We start from the raw sequence: 9,177 nt of genomic DNA on the forward strand, positions 1-9,177 counted from the left end.
CGCCTCCCTCGGGTCGGAGCCTGCCCATACGACACTTAGGACATTCATATTTGCACAGTAGTTACATTTACCCATTAGGGTTTATTCGTAGGACGACAACACCGTCAACGTTCGATACCATCATCACTTATCAACACCGAGCTATCATACTCGGTGTCGACCAGACGACGTCCTAGATGACGTCCGACATCAAATTGGTATCAGAGCCCGACTGTGGATGCTCACAGCGCGTCTCCGACCCTGCATAGTCGTCATTTCTGCATCTCATCAACTTTTTGAAAACCCATCTAGGTTCCATAGGGACATGGCCATCGCGACGCGATCGAGCAAGAGGGCACAATGCGGAGGTTCGACCTCCCCGCAACGCATCGAATCGTCGCCTAACGAGAGAGGCCATCGTACGGCCCTCTCGGAACACCATCCCGCGATGCACGTAGGCGGCCCATCGCAGCCACCTATGCAGCCCGCACGGACCGCACTCGCTGAGGCGAGTGCCCCCGGACCGTTCGGCCCACGTGAGCACACCCATGCACACCATGGACACCGACGGTCCCCACAAACCTCCCCGAGGTCACTAGTTGTCTCGTCACCTAGTGACAACGAGGATAGGCCCACACGGGAAAGCTCCCATTGACGAGGCTTCACCCCGGGCTGCAACTACATGCGGCCGAGGAGCAGGATGTGCACGAGGAAGATCACGCCGACATCATCGACCCCGGGAGGACCCGCCCAAGGAGCTATGGGCGTATCTCTGCACCATGGCAGTCTTCGCCGAGCGTGTCGAGCAGTTGCTCGCACGCCCACTACCTCCTATACCTGACGCCATACCGCCGCTCATGGCTCCAGACTGAGCCAGCGACCCACTGCGGGTAGTGCGACACCCGTATCGTCCGAAGAGTCCTTACGATGACGACGAATACAAGGAGCATGACCGGAGGCCAAACGAGAGCTTCGAGATCGGCGCCCCGCTCGACACCCGACACGCGACCCACCAGACTTCCGTGCTCGGGATATATGATACCCACGTGATGATTCCGACCGTGGGTACGAGTCTGACTTACCAGTCCGCTGAGATGAATATGTCCGGCCATTTGAGTGAAGACCTGAGGCCGACCTACCGGCCTGTTGAGGCAACTATGTCCAGCATGATGACCTTGGTTACGTGGCCGACCCACCGGCCCGGCGAGATGAACACGTCCGGTGCCCCGGTCGAGGATATGAGGCCGACCGACCAGCCCGTCGGGACGAATATGTCCCGCGCTATGATCGTGAGTACGACGCCGACTTACTGGCCCACTGTGATGACAACGTCCGGCCCCACGATCTTAGACACGACGCCAATCCACTGGCCCGCCGTGACGACTATGTTCGGCCCCACCACCGCCGATACGAGGAACCTGACAAGGTTCCCCGGTACCCGCCACGCGTGATGCCCAACATCCGCGTACCGCGCGACGGTCATCCCCAACACTGGGATGACCACGACCACGACCTGACCCCGCCTTAGCGAAACATTGACTTGCATTACGAGGATCACCCGGCGCCTGAACGGCGCCCGGACGATGACGAACATCGACGAGAGGAGCACTGCGCTCGGATTCAAACGAGTGTGCCAATGTTGCCATCTTTGAGGGGTCGAGAAAACCCAAGGAGTTCATCGATTGGGAGTCGAGCATGAACTCCTTCCGGTGGTACCGCATGGACGACAATTTGTGCGTCGAATATGCGGAGATGAGACTTGGCAGACAGGCCAAGATCTTCTGGGAGAACAAGTGTGTCACCGAGCGATGAGGACGAACCATCATGTCCTGGGCCGAAATGGCGCTGAAGTTGAGAAGTAAGTACGTATCGTGACAATACCAGAGGTTGCTATTCCTCACGTGGCTTGACCATAGGCAAGGTTGACTCACGATGACGGAATACATCGAGGCATTCGAGGAGGACCGGATGTGGTGTTGATTCGTGGAGGACCTATGAATCATCATCGCCCTATTTGCCCACGGCTTTCGGCCAACCCTACGGAGCGAGGATCTTAAGTGCAACCCCGCTGAGGTCGACGAAGCCTATCACTTGGTGGAGCACATGGAGCATCTAGGCGACGAAGCCACCATGCACGCCACCCACATCGCGCCTCAAGCCACCCTCGCTCGTACAGCACCGCCTGCTACCGTTCGGGCTTCCCAGAACACCTGGGGGCAAGGAATCACCCCCGTCACCTTTGTGGGTTCTAACCCACCTGCTCGGGCCATCACGAGTGACACTCTGGCCAACACCACTACTGTAAGTCAAGCACCACTTACGTGCTTCAAGTGCCAATGGAAAGGGCACAGAGCTAGCCATTGTCCGTCTTCGGCCCTTCTGATCGATACGGGAGAGGCCGAACAAGACCCGAATGGAGATCTGGATCCTTTACCCGATGATGACTATCGTGTAGACGACGAGATCACAAACGTGTACGAGTCACCCAACCCTCGACATCCAAATAGTGGATGTCGGTACGACCCCGGCACCCGCTCCACGCCTTAGCGCTCGGTGACTCGCTAGCATCGTCGCTGACTGCCCATGCACTAGTGGGACGCGTGTCCCACCTGACGTTGCATCACAGGTTAACCCGGCGCCTGTCCCACAGAGGACAGCCCCGATGGCCGACACGACACTACAAACATCGGTCTTCTACACATTTGTCAAGATCAACGACAAAGCGTGTAAGTTGACGGTAGATAGTGCCAGTTACATCAATGCCATTTTGGACGCGATGGTCGCTCGACTAGGTTTGGCAACCATGCCTCATCCTACGCCATTGGACGTGTCGTGGGTTGATGCTTCATCACTACTGGTGAAGCGACAATGCCACGTCCCTTTGAACATTGGGATGTAGGATGAGACCGTCTTGTGTGACGTCCTTCCTATGAAAGTAGGAATATCATCGTGGGTCATCCCTGGATCTATGATCATGACGTTGCCATAGTCTGCACAAGGGGCGATGGGTCACGTGGTACCCTTACACCACGAAGCCGGCAGTGAAGAGTGCCCCGACCAAGACGGTCGGGCCAACGATCGTCTGCTATCCCGCGCCCCCTCAAGAGCTGAGATACAAAGACGACGATATATTATCATGCCTGACCGATCACGCCGCCCGTCGGACAGCCCGCGCCCCCAGTCAGGAGACCCGCACCACGCTCAACGCCGCCCGAGCCGCTCATCCAACTACCAGAGTCGCTCATGCCAATCATCCGACCAGCCGCATTGCCAGCCGGGCCGCCCACGCCACTCGCCCGGAGCAAACACGTAGCGTCCCCGCCGGTTTTATTCAGCATTTTCCCCGACACGGTGCGGACCACCCACTCTTCCACGGCCAGGATGCTAAGCAGCAGTCGCGTTGCGCTCGCCATACCATCCGCAAGGTAACGGCCAATTGCCGTTGCCCCACCCCTCGCGCCGAGCAGGCGCTGGTCTCCCCAGAGGCCCACGCCACCGGGTTGAGCCCACCCGAGATTGCTAACAGCCAAGTCCCTAAACGACTCCATTCCCTAGCACCCGTAGATGGTGTTGGGTTCTAGAGGCCTTGAGATGGATGAACAAATAAAAAATGATGCACAGCGGAAGACTTTTGCGAATCGAACGACATCGATAAAACATTGAAATGAAGTACCTTTGTACGAATCTCATTCATGATTTCTTCAATCCCGGAGCGAGACGAGTCGAGCTGCTAAAGTGTGCAGCCTCTAGACGTATCCACGCGGTCATCGGCACGTCGGATCTCCTCCTTCTCGTTGACGAGCCCCGTTCTATCTCCGTCGGCGTCGTTACGTCGTCCCGATCACATCAGGGATGGAGAGGGGGTGTGGAGAGAGTGGAGAAGAAGGGGAAAGGCCCCTGAACAATTCTAGCTTGGGTGAATTATTTTCAGGGCCTTCCCCTATTTATACTAAGTGGGCATTTTTCATAAAAACTCCCAAAACTTAAGTATATCTTCCAACGTTCAAAAGACCATTTGCATGTGACCCTCTAGGCCCATGTATCAGTCTAGTTAATGACTCTAGCGGCCAATGCCCACTTAGTAATCAACTATATCATCAAATAGATTAATTAACGTCAGATTGATTTAACCCAATCGATAGGTCGAGACTCCGACATGTGGGGTGCCAAGCTACACCTTGTGTCCTAGAAGGTACAAAGGAGTGTGTATCGACTCACTCATGGAACCTGTTCGTCATTAGTTATCATGTATGTATAATCCCTCATCCACTTGACGCTCCTTGGACGACTTAGGGTATGGTCAACCGTCAAACCCTAATCGGTCATCTGAGTTAGTACTAATGCATTCGGAAATCATCGGAGAACTCTTCTCCGATATTTCACTTCCTTGGCCAAGGACTTCATTGCATCATCTTCCTTGAGCTGTCACCTCTTATACCGAGGGTGGACGATCCCATCTTCACCACTCAATCACCTTCGTGTACTTCTTGATGCACCCGAACTAAGACTGTTTAGAATCCCATGATTAGAGACTCATTGGTCATAGCCTAAGTACAACCGCCCGTCCACAAGACGTCTTTGGTGTCTCAGGTCTAAGGACCACTTACACAACCATGACGTGAATCAACCTGATTGACAGTTCGGTATAATACCATTCAGGTATTCGTACGGATAAATTCAGTGAACTCTTTCCACTAAAGAGCACCCACTATCTATCCTTAGTGTCGCCACACTAATGGCTATGGGACCGGCCATACTCATCATATGAGTGAGGCTAGATAGTGCTATTCTATCCGGATACTTCAATATCCTTCGCACGTATCCTTTGAATAGGAATGTTTAGAACACATGCTTAAAGACTAGTGATCTCCGCATTACGATCTCATCATAATTCACCAAGTCTGATCATGAATTCATGGACTTCATTATACGCATCACACGTGCACTATGATGAATATGTTCTATTAATGAATATGGAACAAGATGTGGAATGTGTGATTGGCTTTCCTTCCACATATATTTCCATCAGATGGTATTCATTATGCATTTGCCCGGCACATTTTTTCACTGCATCATGATCATCATGCTAGATCATCATATAGGCATGCACAGCACAAGTAGGCTGCCGACTCGCAGAGCCGACTCTGAGTGCCTGACGTGGGAAACTGAGTCTCGGTGAGAATTTGATTGGAGAGCTATTCTCCCCAGCCAGCCACAATGCTAAATGTTCGTAGCGCCGGCCTGTTCTCGGCCCTCCAACGAGTGGGCGGATATGCCTACGTCGCCAAAGCCTCTCCTTTGTGGGGGACCAGCTCCACGTCTTACGTGGGGGGCTCGATCCTGTACCGATCCCCTTCTCTCCCCTCCACCCTGGCCTTTCTAAGCCCCATAAATGTGAGCGAGTTTGCCGCGACCACTTTCCCAGTGTTCTCACCCGATTGGCATGAGTCAATCGATCGTATACTACTTGGAGTAATTAACGGTGCAGAGGACAGGGCACCACGAAGTCTCCTATATGCAGGTGCACATGACCCGATCATCACGGAGCGCGACCTCTGCCAGCGATGACCAGGTCCTTGCCAGCCGCCGCCAGCAACCCCAACTCGACAGAGCCAAGTTCTTACGACCCTGGGAGGATTGATGGCACACACCATCAAGGATCATCGATGGCGCCGTCCGGGCCGCCCATTACTGTCGTCGAAGATTGGGTGATAATGCTCAAATATCCTACCTTATTTTCATCATTTCATTTGTCATGTTTTGTGTTTTGTTTGTATTCATCGTCCCGTATTCATCACACCGCGACACATATCGTGCCCGCGTTTTCATCGTCATGGGAAGGGGCCTTCCTTTCCCCTTTCCGTTGTTTTATTCTAAATTCCCTCCACCCCTTCTATGTGTAATGGAGGCCCATTCTATAAGGGCCCCTAATGGATCTTTTGTTTTCTTTGTTATCCCAATAAAGGGGGGGGTTTGACCTCTTCCCTGTTATAAGGGAAGAGGGGGATGCCCTAGCCCCTCGGACCAGAGATTAACGAAGAAGAAAGTTCTGTTTTTGTTTTCTGGTCTCCTGTCCCTCCATCGAGAGATGCCTATCATGGAGTCATGGGCCTTCATCATTCGACTGCATCAGTGCCTATTGATGAGTCCTCACCTATAATAGAGATAAAGAGATATATTAAAAAAATGGGAATTGAACAGGGCTTTCAAACCAGTAGTTTTAAAGAAGATTCCAAAATGTTTTATGAATTCACAAAATGCTCAAGATTCAATCCAATAGTTTAAAAGAAGCCCACTTTGCAACGGGCTTTGGGCTAAATCGGCCACAAGCCCGCTCTCCTCTTATACTTCTTTGTTTGTTACTTATATGGCCAGCGGGCTGTATTCCCTTGGCCATTGGCCCTAATGTAAATCTCTAAACGGGCAAGTAAATTTATCCCATAAGGAAGAAAATAAGAAATTGCCGCCCTATATAAAGCAAGAGTAGAAATACTACTCCAAAATGGATTAACCTCTCACCCAGGCGCACATAGCCTAATCAATGATGTATCTCCTTGGTGATTACCTTCGCATGTGGCTGCAGCTGTGGCCCTTGGTGCCTGTGTTTCTGCTTGGACACTCCTTCTAGGCCACAGCCATTTTGCTTCTCTCTTTTTTTCTTCTTCTTATCAATCACTATTTTTTACTTATCATATTTTAGGTTATATTGTCATAATCATGCTAAATTCATGAAAAGTCAGAAAGTGTATATAATATGTGAACTCATGCATGGAATGTAATTTATTCATCTCATATCAAGAAATATGTATAAAATTACATCTTGTAGACTACATATAACCTTCAAACTCATAAAATGAAGGCTTGAATTTGAATATGTCAAATACCCCCCTTCTTAGACATTTCTAGTCCCTTCGGAATGGCATACATAGAGACTAGAGGATTCCAAAATGTTTTATGAATTCGTGACTCTAGGATCCTAATGATACTTCACCATGAGTGAGTCTAGGATCTTTCTAAACATAATCTGGTGCCTTGGAAGTCTAAGTGTTAAGGCATTTCCCCAAGTATTTACTTTAGTTCTCTTCATGATCCAAAACAGGCATCTTGTGTCCCAATTACTTATAAGTAAAAGTGTTGTATAAATATAGAGATATTCACCTTAACTCAAGCATAAATTGCTAGCCACCTCCCACTATTAAGGATGGTGCATAGTGTAGAAAGGGTGTCAATCCTCTAGATACCATGGTTATAACACATGGGTGGCATGCACTTTTTTTTGGTTGTGTCATTTGGTGATGAGTGCACTTTATATACACAATGGCTTTTGTCTTATTGGAATTGATGGCTCTACCTTATTTGCAATGACCCTCTATTTTTGTAGAACCCATGTGTTGCATTAGCAGACATGCATCTTATTCTCCCAATGAGGTACTGTATCCCTCAAAAGCTCAGGGAGCTTCACTCTGTCAAGAATAATTGCACCGGAGGATCAACATGAAGTCTACCTGATAACACCCTAATTTCGGTCTTTATTTCATGTTATTAGCATGATTTATGCATTTAAAAGGCTTAAATTTGGGTTTTTATCATATATTTACACAAAAATAATGCTTCCAAGTAATTTCTGATTTTTCCCTAATTTTCTGTTAATTATATGAATTTTTAAGGATTTATTGAAGCTCGAAATAATTATTTTTGGATGAAAATGGCACATTCAAAAGTTTATTTCGACATTTATCAACATGGGAATTAATCAGGGAATTTTCTAGAATTTTCTAGAATTTTTTACGAATTTTCAGGAATTTTCTGGGATTTATTTCAAGAAGAAATGCATTTATTCTATGAAAAAAGGGCATATTTATAAGAGAAAAAAATGTATTTATGCAATTTCTAGACCTTTTGGGGCCTTTTTGCAACGTTTCGTTGCAAAAAGACCCTGGCAACTCTCTGTCGCCACGGCAGCGTAAAGATCCTATTTAAAATCATTCAGGGTTTTATTGCAATTTTTAATATATATTTTTAATGTTTTAGGAGAAATCGGAGGAGAGAGAGTGCGCCAGCATATACGCAATTACTTTTGGGCGGCCCAAAAGCAATTCCAGGCTTTTAAGGACTTTTCTGCAAAAGGAGGATTCAAAATCGCCAGCCAATGAGAAGCGACACGTCATTGCGTGTTTAAAACGAAACTAATAAATAAATCAATTTTAAATCCAATGGATTAAATTGGTTTAAAATTGATTTATTAATAACTTTTGATCCTGAAGTTCGATTGAGATGATTTTTATGGATTTGTTCGTCTTGATCCCCTCTTTCTATCTGTACGGTTAGATCATTCAGATCTAGCCTACATTGATAGATAAATATTAAGTACTAAACGGGGTAAAATGGTGATTTTTACCTATAACCTAAGTATAAAAGCTAAATTTCGAGAGGGGAGCTCATTCTAGAGGGTGCTTCATCACAGCTGCAAGACAAAGAGGAGTCCCAGCCTGGATCAACAGTTTTGGTATTTTTTTCTTTCATTGTATTCAAACTTTTGTGCATTTTGAATGAAATAGGTTAAGTTGTTTGTTTCTTCATCTCCATTCTAGTCTGAACTTCTAAATCGCTTGGCTTGAGCGGCATGTACAAGCCCTGATTAGGATTGAGAGGAGAAATTGAGGAATTTTACCTGGGCATTCAATTGCATTACAAAGAAAATTATAAAAATTTAGTTTTAATTTTTAGAAGTCTCAATTTACCCCATTTTAGTTCTGAATTATCAATCTGAAAAATCAACCCAACTCATTTTAAGAACCCTCTTTCAACCTCTCTAAATGATTTCTTGGATCCTTTAATTAGGATCAAATAAGGAAATTTAGAGCTCTTAATTCTTCTAATCTTCCCATCTCTCCTATCCCCCTCTCTAAATTCTCACCTAATTAGGGTGACTTGATCCTCATTGAAGATCAAATTCACTCTAATTAGGATCTAAAACACCAAAAATTAAATCAAATTGAAATTCCTACTTGCCTCCCTTGGACGACACTCATACTTATCACTATACATATTAAGTAGAGTTTTATAAATTTTATTGCATAAGCCAAAAATTCACAACGACAAGGGCTAAAAATTTGCGTAATTTTCACCCCTATTTTCGGCTTATCACTACCCATTGGTGTAGAACATTTCATGGAAGGTTTTCTTGACTTAAGCTCG

This window comes from Wolffia australiana, chromosome 6 (assembly GCF_029677425.1).
Source record: "Wolffia australiana isolate 7733 chromosome 6, ASM2967742v1".
Taxonomy (NCBI): Eukaryota; Viridiplantae; Streptophyta; class Magnoliopsida; order Alismatales; family Araceae; genus Wolffia; species Wolffia australiana.